Below are 10970 nucleotides of genomic sequence, written 5' to 3'. Positions count from 1 at the left end.
GGCTTAGAATTTTCCAAGTCTCTGCCAAGCCCTCGGGATTCATCCTAAATCTCGTATATGAAAATAGATTATGCAACCCTATCAAATTCGACCAATGAAACTTAATCGTGCAGTCAAAATTTTCATCGAAAGTCATTTTGATAAAAAGTGGATCACACACCGATATTCCATTTTCTTAATTTTTTACCAATAGGTCGAAATAAGCCCGGGATCTTTGGGATCCAAACCAAGAGTCCTCCTAGACAAAAATCAATATTTCATAGCTGTTGGAATAGTTAAAGTTTTCATTCAAGATTGTTTGACTGATGTTTTTTCCTAGTGGATATTTGGAACCAACAAAGACTTTCAAATAGAGAATTAGCTCTAAAAAATAAATGAATTTCCTGACAATTGAATTGTTAATCCCAGCAAGTCATAAATGACTTGGGGTAGCTATAAGAAAGCTCTAACGGTGAATATAAACAGAAATATAGAAAATAAACTGACGGGTCATGACAAAGTAATTATTACACACTCGGCTTCAATAATGGAAAAAATAGTGAACCTTGTTTCTTGGTAGCCCAGGAAACCAAGAAAGACCCTAAAAAGTGAGCCATTTCTAAGGTACTCTTCCTGTTAACCAGGTACCCAACATAGTCAGCATCAACATACACAATAAGGTAAAAGTTGTCACCAGCCGAATAGAGGAGGACAAGGTCGGGGGTTTCTTTGAGATACCTTAAGATTCTTTTGGAAACCTTCAAATGAGATTCCTTAGGACTAGCTTGAACTCTAGCACACATCCCTACACAGAACACAATGTTAGGTTAGCTAGCTGTGAGATATAGCAGTGAACCAGTGATTCCTCTAGATAGTTTCATTTACAAAGGGACCATATTCATCCAGTTCTAGTTTTGAAGAGTCTTCAATGAGAGTATCAATAGGTTTTACAACCTTCATGTGAAATATTTTCAACAACTCATGAATATACTTTTGTTGGAAGATAGTCATGCCTATTGCACTTTGCTTTATCTGCAGCATAAGAAAGAAGTTAAGCTCACCCATCATACTCATCTCAAATTCATTGCTCATGAACTTGGAAAATTCATCACATAGAGAATTATTTGTAGCTTCAAATATGATGTCATCAACATAAACTTGAACAATAAGCATAATTCTCACCCTTGCCTTCTAGAAGAGTATGTTGTCTATCTTTCTTTTCTTGAAACCATTATTCAGTAAAAATTTTGACACCCTTTCATACCAAGCCCTAGGTGTTTAATTAAAACCATAAAGGTTTTTGTCTAGTTTGAACACATGGTTTTGTAAGTCAACATATTTAAATATTTGAGGTTGTTTCACATACACTTCTTTTTTAAAAAATCCATTTAGAATGGAATTTTCACATCCATTTAAAATAATTTGAACTCCATGCAGAAACAAAAAATAATAAGAATTCAAATAACTGTATCCACCGAAGAAAATGTTTCATTATAATATATACTTACCTCCTACTTTAACCTTGCACAACCAACCTTGCCTTATTCATGATGGTGTTTCTATGCTCATCTACTTTGTTTCTACGAACCCGCCTAGTCTCTATGACAGTTTTGTCTATAGGACGAGGGACCAAGTGTCGCACATTGCTTCTCTCAAATTTATTTAATTCTTTCTGCATGTCATTTATTTAATCAGCATCTCTCAAGGCCTCCTTTACATTCTTGGGCTCAGCTTATGACAAGAATACTGAGAAAGTACATAGGTTCCTTGCATATTTGAATTAAGAGAAGAAAGAAAATTATCAAGGGGATATGACGATCAATGATTTTAGATGGGTCTTTGAGGAATAGGCTGGCTTGATCTAGGAGCAGTTCTCATGGAGGTGTTACCCTCAAAGGACTAGTGATCCACTGATCCGGAATGAGGATCAGAATTATCATAAGAAAATTGGGATGAATTGGTTTCCCGATGTTTTGTTGAATCATCTTCATCTTCATGAGTTGAACCTGGTCCCTGGGAATTTTTACTATCCTTTGCTTCCTTCTTTTGATTTTTCATCACTTTTATTGGACTTTACTAAACAATTGATAAGTTCATCAAGATCTGTATCATCATGGGAGTGCCCTAGACTAGCACTTCCAGCCTCATTAAACACAACATGTACACTCTCATCTACACATTGGGTTTTCTTGTTGTAGTGTCTGTAGGATTTGCTCTTTGAGAAATACCTAAACAATACTTCTTCATCACTTCTTGGGTCAAACATTCCAAGATCATTCTTGCCATTGTTCATCCCAAAACACTTACATCCAAATGGCTTGAAATAGCTTAACTTGGAATTCTTCTTGGTCATGAGCTCATAAGGAGTCTTATTGAGAATGGACCTAATAAAACACCTTTTGATTAAATATCATGTTGTCTTAACACTTTAGTGCAGAAATTTTGTGTTGTTCCAATATCAATTAGCATAGTCTTGGAAATATCCACTGGTGTTCTATTTCTCCTATCCACAACACCATTTTGCTAAGGTATTCTAGGAGCTAAAAAGTTGTAATTAATTCAAAGCTCATTACAGAATAGACTAAACTTGGCATTTTTTATTTTTTTATAGTCTGACCTGATCCTCGCAATTTTCTCATTGTATTTTACTTGCACCTATTTTGCAAAAGCTTCAAACACTAAGAAGGTGTTTTCCTTAGATCTCAAAAAGACTATCTAGGTGAATCTAGAATAATTATCAACTATAACTAGGATGTACTTTCCCCCCTCTATTTGTTACATTTATAATTCCACACAAGTCCATATGAAGAAGTTGCATAGGTTTGGAAGTACACACTTGTTTCATCGCTTAAATAAGAGTTGGTCTGCTTATCCTTTATACAAGCATCACACACTTCGGAGCATGCAAACTTCAACTTTGATATTCCTCGAACCAGGTCCTTGTTGACCAAATTATTTAGCAAGAGGTAGATCACATGACCTAATATTTTGTGCCACAGTTTAGCAATATCTTCTTACACACTAAGACATGTGAGGTCCTTGGGACTACATGACCCTAAATTTGCACCATACTTGTTCTTGTTTCTCTATGCAGTGAGCACAACTTAACCATTCTTGAGGCTTGTAATGGTGCATTTGTCTGACATAAATTTCACTTTATTTCCCACGTCACAAATTTGAGCCACATTTAACAAACTATATTTGGTCCATCCACATAATGCACAAGATTAGTTGCTTGACTCAAAATGTTCCCAACATTTCCAATGCCTACAATGTATCCCTTTTTGGCATCACACAAGGATACACTACCTCTTTCATGAGCATTGATCGAAAGGAAGTTTTTAATTCTTCCAGTCATATGTTTAAAATAGCCACTATCCATGTATTAGTGGTGGTTGCTTCCTCTTATTCTACCTTGTACATACAATCATTTGTTAGCTTTGGGAACCCATTGCATCTTAAGTTCCCAATATAATGACAAATGAAAGATCAATTTTTCTTGGCCCAGGTAGGGAGACCACCACTATTTTTCTTTGACGTAGAAGACTTTCTCAGATTTCTTACAAAAACTAGTTTTAAGGAGTATGAATATTTTACATGGTTTTTACCATAATGAGTGGAAAAAACATTATTATTGACTGGTTCATATTTGCTATATGGATTATAGGGTGCAATTAAACTATGATAACCAATACCCATTCAGTTGTTTGTCCCTTGACTGGTAAGATTTGTCAGACTTTGGGTTGAGGTTGTCCATTTGAGAGTCTTCTCAAATTCAACCTTAATCCTAACATGGTCCTCTCAAGTTTAAAGTTTCTTTCCAGGGATGCAGTCAAGTTTACATTAGCCTTGGTCAATTTCTCTTCCAGCTCAAACTGAATTCTGCTTCCTTCACTCTTTTCATGTGGATTTAGCTTATATGTTTCACTAAGCTTTTTATTTAATATATCATTTTCAAAGGAGAGGGATTGGAAGCTTTCCTGCAACATAGACATTCTTTCAATTATCTCTACCATTTCTACTTCTAGATTATCAACATTTTTACCTAGAGACTTTATCTTTTACAAGATCACATATAGATTCTATCAATATAGAAGGAAGGGATCTTAGTTCTGTAGAAGAATAATCTTTAATATTTTCTTTTATGTTTAGAATAGTTACCTTTCATCTTCCTCATCATCTGATTTGGCTATCAGGGCAAAAAAGGAATCAGAATCTGAACATCATCCTTTATCATTATTATAGAGACATCTTCTTGCATCTCATATTCATTTGACTTACTGGAAGATTCCCCCAATCTGCAAGAGATTGCTTCACTATGTTGTCTGCAACAACTCTTTTGTTGCATTTCTCAAGGACTTGGTCCTTCTTCTTCTCTCTTTATCCATCATACATTGCATACTCTTTGTAATCTACTTAGTGGAGAGGATAGTTTTTAATATAGTGGCTTATCTTGCCACACTTATGATATGTGTCATTACCGTTGTTATCCCTATTACATCTCTTGACTCTTCTCTTTTGGGAAGTGCACTAGTTCTTCTCGTGATCTTGAGAAATCTCTTGGTGATTAAGTTGTTTCCTCGTATTTAGCACAAGATTCATTTTTTTTAATTTAGCACCAGATTCTTCTCTTTTTTCTGTTCACCTCTAGCTTTCTCTTGCTGCTTCTTGAGCTCATATGTCTTAAGGTTCCCAATCAGTTGATCCATGTTAGGGTGGGTTTTTTAAGTCCCTAGCTTCAGTTATAGAATTTACCTTACTTTCCCAAGAGTTAGGTAGAATTCTAAGTATTTTACAGACCTATTTGGTAGGTCTGATGATCTCACCAAAATAGTGGAGCTCATTCCTGATTGCAGTGAACCTTGTGTGCATCTCTTGTATGGTTTCATTTTCTTTCAAGCTGAAAGCTTCATAGTGAGTGGTCAACATATCGATTTTAGACTCTTAACTTGACTAGTTTTTTTGTGTGATTTTTGTAAGAAATCCAATGTCTCCTTGGTAGTTTCACACGCTGAGATCCTTTTATACTCATCGGGACCAATTCCACAAACAAGGAGCTTCTTGGCTTTGAAATTTTTTCTATCTTCCTTCTATTGGCTTCATCGAATTCTCTCCTTATTTTACGAACAGTTGGGGTAATATCACCCACTTTTATAGGCTTAGTGGTAACGAATGGTCCATCTTCAATAACTTCCCACAACTCACAGTCTTCATCCATGATGAAGTCGTGTATACGAGTTTTCCATCAGCCACAGTATTTTCTATTAAATCTGGGTATTCTCGTGGTTGATTGAACTTTCTTTGAGATTTGGAGATGTAGCCATGTTAGAAGATCCTTTCCAGGAGTTAACCTTTTAGGAAGAACCTGCTCTAATACCAAATGAAGAACTACATAAAGCACCCACTGACTTTGTGTATGCAACAAAGAACTAAAAGGAACAACTAGGTAAAGTAAACAAAAATAAAACACAAGTTTTACGTGAAAACCTCCTTGCTCAAAAGAAGTAAAAACCACAACCTGCCTCTAGGATTTCCAACAAATCCACTAACTTTAAATCCAAAAGTATTTACAGACTCCGGCGATCAAAATGATTAACTCTTAATCCTAAATCCTTGTAATAACTCTATTATAAGAAACTTCAATGCAATAACTCTATTGCACCAATTGACCCAAACTAACTCAATATTTTATGTCAACTAACTCTAGATGACACTTTCAACTATAATGACTCACTGAGAATTCACCTACTATTAATGAACAAGAGTAGTAGGCAAAGTTTACAAATACAGAGGCACAAATAAAATAAGAGCTTGAGACCCAAAAGACGGTTGAAAAGGTTCTTGTTGGAAGTGACGTTTTGAATCGAATAGCTTCATGAGATTTGATGTTGTTTGAATATGGAATCTTATGATTTCTTATTGTAACATGTAGTATATATAAGAGAAAAGAAATCGTTGGACGCTTCTGATTGGCTAGGGCAAAAAGGTGTTGCAACCTTGCCACCAACTCACTACCAAAATATTACTTTTTTAACTGCAATGCTGACCAAGTGAAAGTGACATGAGCGCGATCAACCTTGTCCCTGAGCAGTTGCAGTTTTGTCATCAAGGGATCCTTATGAGCCAGTCCCAAATCAATAGTTTGTCAATCATCAAAATTAAGGACTAAACAAGGAGATTGTTGGGTTCAAAATGAAGAGGGCATTATGCAGAAGCTAATAGTTTCATACCAAGGTGGTGATAATCCAAATGACAAAGAAAAATATACTGAAGAACATATTATTGATATAATTTGACCAATTGGACTACATAAAACTAATTCAAAAAACATATAACCTATTAAAGCAAAATCTCTACCTAAACAAGACTCATAAACGACTACATTGTGTATGTTATTGTATTATGGAATAAGAAGAAGGATTCTCAATTTGGTTCATAAATCTTGTTAATTTTGATGGTTCTAGAACGTATATGGTTCATAAATCTTGCTAAAATTCTCAAAATATTCCACCTTCCTTTTAATACGCATTTGCATCTTTAAATCTTGAACTTCTTGTTCCTTGAGAAGTTTCTCCAAAATATAATTCGTGAAGTCTGACATATTGTCAAAAAATATCATTTCCTTTTGAGTTAACAGAAGGAGAAGAACTGAAAAATTCATAGCAATAGTTGAAAAGTTGTGATAGTGATAAAGGATTCATATATGATGATGTTGCATGATAGACATTTAGCTCTGGAATTTGCAAGTGTCCATGTTTGGCAATAGCAGCCATTGTGGTATTTACAACCACATCAACTGGAACCTAATTAAACCAAGTGAACAAGTTTTTAGATAATGAATTTTTTTTATGCAAATCCAAGTAGAAATTAGTTATGAACTTATAACGAGATGATTGACTCGATTTCATAATTATATGTTGATTTAATATTAGACCAAACCAGGATAGAGTTATATATATTTTCATAATCATACCACTATTGAAATATAGGGTTTTCACATCATAAATCAATGAAAAATTTGGGTTACAAAACACGATTTTCTCAACAAATAAACTTACTGGAAAAACGCATGTGGAAACAGATTCTTATTGAAATATTAGAAGCTTTTTTTTGTGTGTGTGAAAGCACTACTATGTTTTCTTCTCTCACTGAAATCAAAATATCTCTAGGAAGAGCCACTAAACATTTTTTTAGTGAGAAATTTCAATGAAAAGCTAGTAATTTTCTAGTAGTGAAAGGGATCATTGTGTAAGATAAAAAGAGAGATTTCCCATTAGAATTAATTTATCACACTTTGACCCTTAAAGCTAAAATCTAATGAAAAGATATACCTACCACATCAACAAGAACACTTAGATCACCAAACATGCATGGATATTCCCCTTTCCCATAGAAAATAAGTAGGGGGTCAATTACTCTATGAGATAGAAGAACATAAGAAATTAGAAACTTTATTAAAAAAAATTATGAACAAATTAGAAGAAAATTAATGTTGAATATAATAATCATGGAACCTGAATCCTTGTATCCCTCCTGGAAAAGGTTCTTCATAACTACTAGTAATTACTGAGGGATGAATAATGACTACTGGTATGTCCTCCCTCATGTTGTCAATTATCATTTCACTCATGGCCTTTGTGAATGAATATGTATCTTGCCATCCATTTAACTTTGCCCTATTAAGAGTGACTTTAGTTATCAAATGATTGAACATCCTTTGGAAGCAATTTACTTACAACACTTAATTGACGTACATTCATAAAAAGTATCTAATGAGTTAAACGTTCAATCCATCATGTTTAGCAGCAAGATGGATGTTCCTCACTCATTATCAACAAGTACAAACTTCGTATGAGATTACCAATCGAATCATTTCTAAAGGTTAGAAATCCATAAAAGAAAAAGCAAGTGAACCATAATATGTATCTTGCCATCTATAAAACTTTACACTATTGTATTATATTAACAATCATAATAATATAATTAAGAATGACTTTAGTGATAAAATGGTTGAGCAACTGGAAGTGATTTATTTACGATACTTTATTGATATTCATAAGAAGTAGTACCTCTCAAATCCCATGTCTTTCAAGATGTTGTCGAAGGTGTGATTATTTTCAATAGCATTCTTCAACTTTGAAACGAAGTCCAATTCATTGGCAACATTGAGGGAAGGAAACTTAGTAGATGGAGAATGCGATGTGACCTTTTCCTTTGTTATACTCTCTCCCATGGTGAAAGGCTTCTCATATATTAGACCTTCTCCTTAGCGATTCACATACGCTTTAATTTTGAAAAAGAAGTAACAAAGTCAAATCTTTACATAAAAACATTGTTTTATAAAGAGGTCTGACTGTATCAAGATAAACACATTTGTTGATCTCTATAAATGAATATTCAAATGCATACCGGTCGAAAAATGGATGAAGAATTTCAATTGCTTGCATTTCTTGGCAAACAACATGAGTTGATTTGGACCATTCACCTTAGCTTCAAGAGCTAAGTCATACCTAGACATTTGTTGAGAATGATTAATTAAATAGATAATCAAAAATGTTGCTCTCTCAAATAACTTTTAGATAAAACGATCACACGCTTCAACATGATATCAAACCAGACAAAAGTCAGTCCTGAGTTCAAGTCTCCCACATCCTCCGGTGATTATAAAAAATGAGAGACTACCATATGCTTGGCTCATCACGAGGAAAAAAGTCAGCATGTGAAGGAGCGTGTTAAAGGTACAATTAAATAGATAAAAGTGGTCTCTCCCCAAATGATTTATATTCTTTTAAATGAGACGGCCATGTGAAAGTAAATTAATAACACAAAGCTAATCATTTCTCTTTTTAATTTAAAGCTCTCTCATTGGAAATATATATTACATGCAGCATAAGATAAAACTAAAAGAAATTTAAAACTAGTTAAGAATTTCACCGCTATCCATTGCTAAATTGCTCATAGCTAGCTAACAAAATGTTATGATAATCTATGACTGATCCAGCGCTAAATAAAATTATCATGTTTTCCTATTGCTAATTTCTATTTTTTAACTAGTGTTAAAGTATCATGCAACCTCTTTCTTTAATTATAGTATCTTCGAACAACAATCAACAACATAATCAGTGAAATTCCACAAGTAAGGTTAAAGAGTTTAAAGTGTATGCAGACCTTACCACTATCTCGAGCTTATAAGTTAGAAAAAGAACTCAAAATACAAAGAGAACTTACCTCAAGTCAAATGTGAGGTTTGCTGCAGAGTCAATAATCAAATCAATTTCTTGAGCAATTTTTTGAGCAATAATACTATCCATGCCAAGGTTTGGCTCATCAATATTTCCAACTATAGGAACCAATTTACTTCTTATGAATGACTCATAAGATTCTCCATGCATCTCTTTCAGGCATTTGAACAATTTTGACTCTATTATCTGATGAAAAAAATACATGTATGATTAGTGACTTAATTAATTTGGAACTTAAACTTATTTAAAATGAAAAGTATAAATGGAAGGGGAAAGAAAAGGCATTCATAAACCAACGTACTTCACTTGTCAATCTGTCAAATGCAACTTTCTTATCCTTTGCTCTCATAAGAAGGTAAATCTTGTTTATATTTGGTGTTGTTCTTAACGTCTTTTCAATTAGAACTGCAAAAGAATTGTTTTGTCAGAAAAGTTGAGAATATTATTAAGTAAATAAAAGTGTATTCTAGTTAACAAGTTAACTTTTTGATTTAGTATCTTATTATCTTTTTGTAAAAAAAAAAAATAAGAGAGAAGAAATAATATGATGTGGATATATACCTAATGCCACATAACTCACATGTATCACCACTAATATGACTTCTCTGGTAAGGAATACAAATTTTATAAATATCAAACCCGAATATTGGCGTTGTCTAAATTATATACAAATATTTTTATAATAAATCTTTTGTTTATTTATCAAACACACTAGAAAACAATTATTTTGAAATAAATTATTTAAGAAAACATTTTCCTTTCATACCAACACACTTAATGTGTAAAGATTAGAAAGCATTTTCCTTTCATACCAACACACTTAATGTGTAAAGATTAGAAAACATTTTCCTTTCATACCAACACACTTAATGTGTAAAGATTTTGCAAATGTTGATTAACGAAAACAAATTTCACAAGAGACATTTCATATTAATTTTGTCCTCTCCACCCTTCAACACATCTTACCTTTGCGCCTCCATAGCCCCCATCCCTTGTGTCTCATATATTTGTGTCGATTATATACAAATGTTATAGGATAATATTTATTTTATATATTGAACACAAGAAAATAAGTTAAAAACTCACTTAATTATTTTTCTAGAAAATATTTTCCTTCATACCGAACACATGCACCCTTAATGTGTAAAGATTTTTGAAAATGTTGATTAATGAAATTACCTTTCGCAAGAAATCCTGTAGCACCAGTGACAAGAATATTTTTATCTTCAAAAAACCCAACAATCCCTATTCCATTATTAGCTAAAACATCTCCTTGATGATCACCCAATGCTTTAATAGAAGAGGAATATAGGCCATGATCAATTCCTAAAGTTAAGTGACTAGTTTTCTTTGATCCAATTTTCTCATTCTTTGGGTATGAATAAAATTTGCTAGGGAAATGACATTTTTTAGAGAACTTAGTTGTTGGTGCCCTTGTTGTACTATTAAGGGGTAAAAAATTTTGAACTTGACTCAGTGCCATTTGGAAACTAATTAAATAGCTATGCATGGGAAATCTTATCACTGAACGTACATTATTTATAGAGGGAATGAACTAGTGTTACGTGTGGTTACTATAATTAGTTAGGTAGGATGTTTAGAAGTGGAAATTAAATCAAGTTATTTAATGTGCTTACTCCTGGAATAGAATATCAGATAATTAGCTAGGTTTGTGGTAGTGACTTGTGAGCTAGTGAAAATTAAATCAAGTTATTAAATGTCCTTAATTACTTCTTGCATAAAATATAA

At 33.2% G+C, this 10970-nt stretch overlaps 1 pseudogene; it reads right to left on the bottom strand.

The window, feature by feature from the left end:
• Window positions 1-6439: 6439 nt before the first annotated feature.
• Window positions 6440-10704, bottom strand: LOC124887029 (annotated as a pseudogene).
• Window positions 10705-10970: the final 266 nt, after the last annotated feature.

Source organism: Capsicum annuum, chromosome 9 (genome assembly GCF_002878395.1).
Source record: "Capsicum annuum cultivar UCD-10X-F1 chromosome 9, UCD10Xv1.1, whole genome shotgun sequence".
In the NCBI taxonomy this organism is placed as follows: domain Eukaryota; kingdom Viridiplantae; phylum Streptophyta; class Magnoliopsida; order Solanales; family Solanaceae; genus Capsicum; species Capsicum annuum.
The sequence above is the reverse complement of the archived record's forward strand: the minus strand, read 5'-3'. Positions and strand labels throughout refer to the sequence as shown.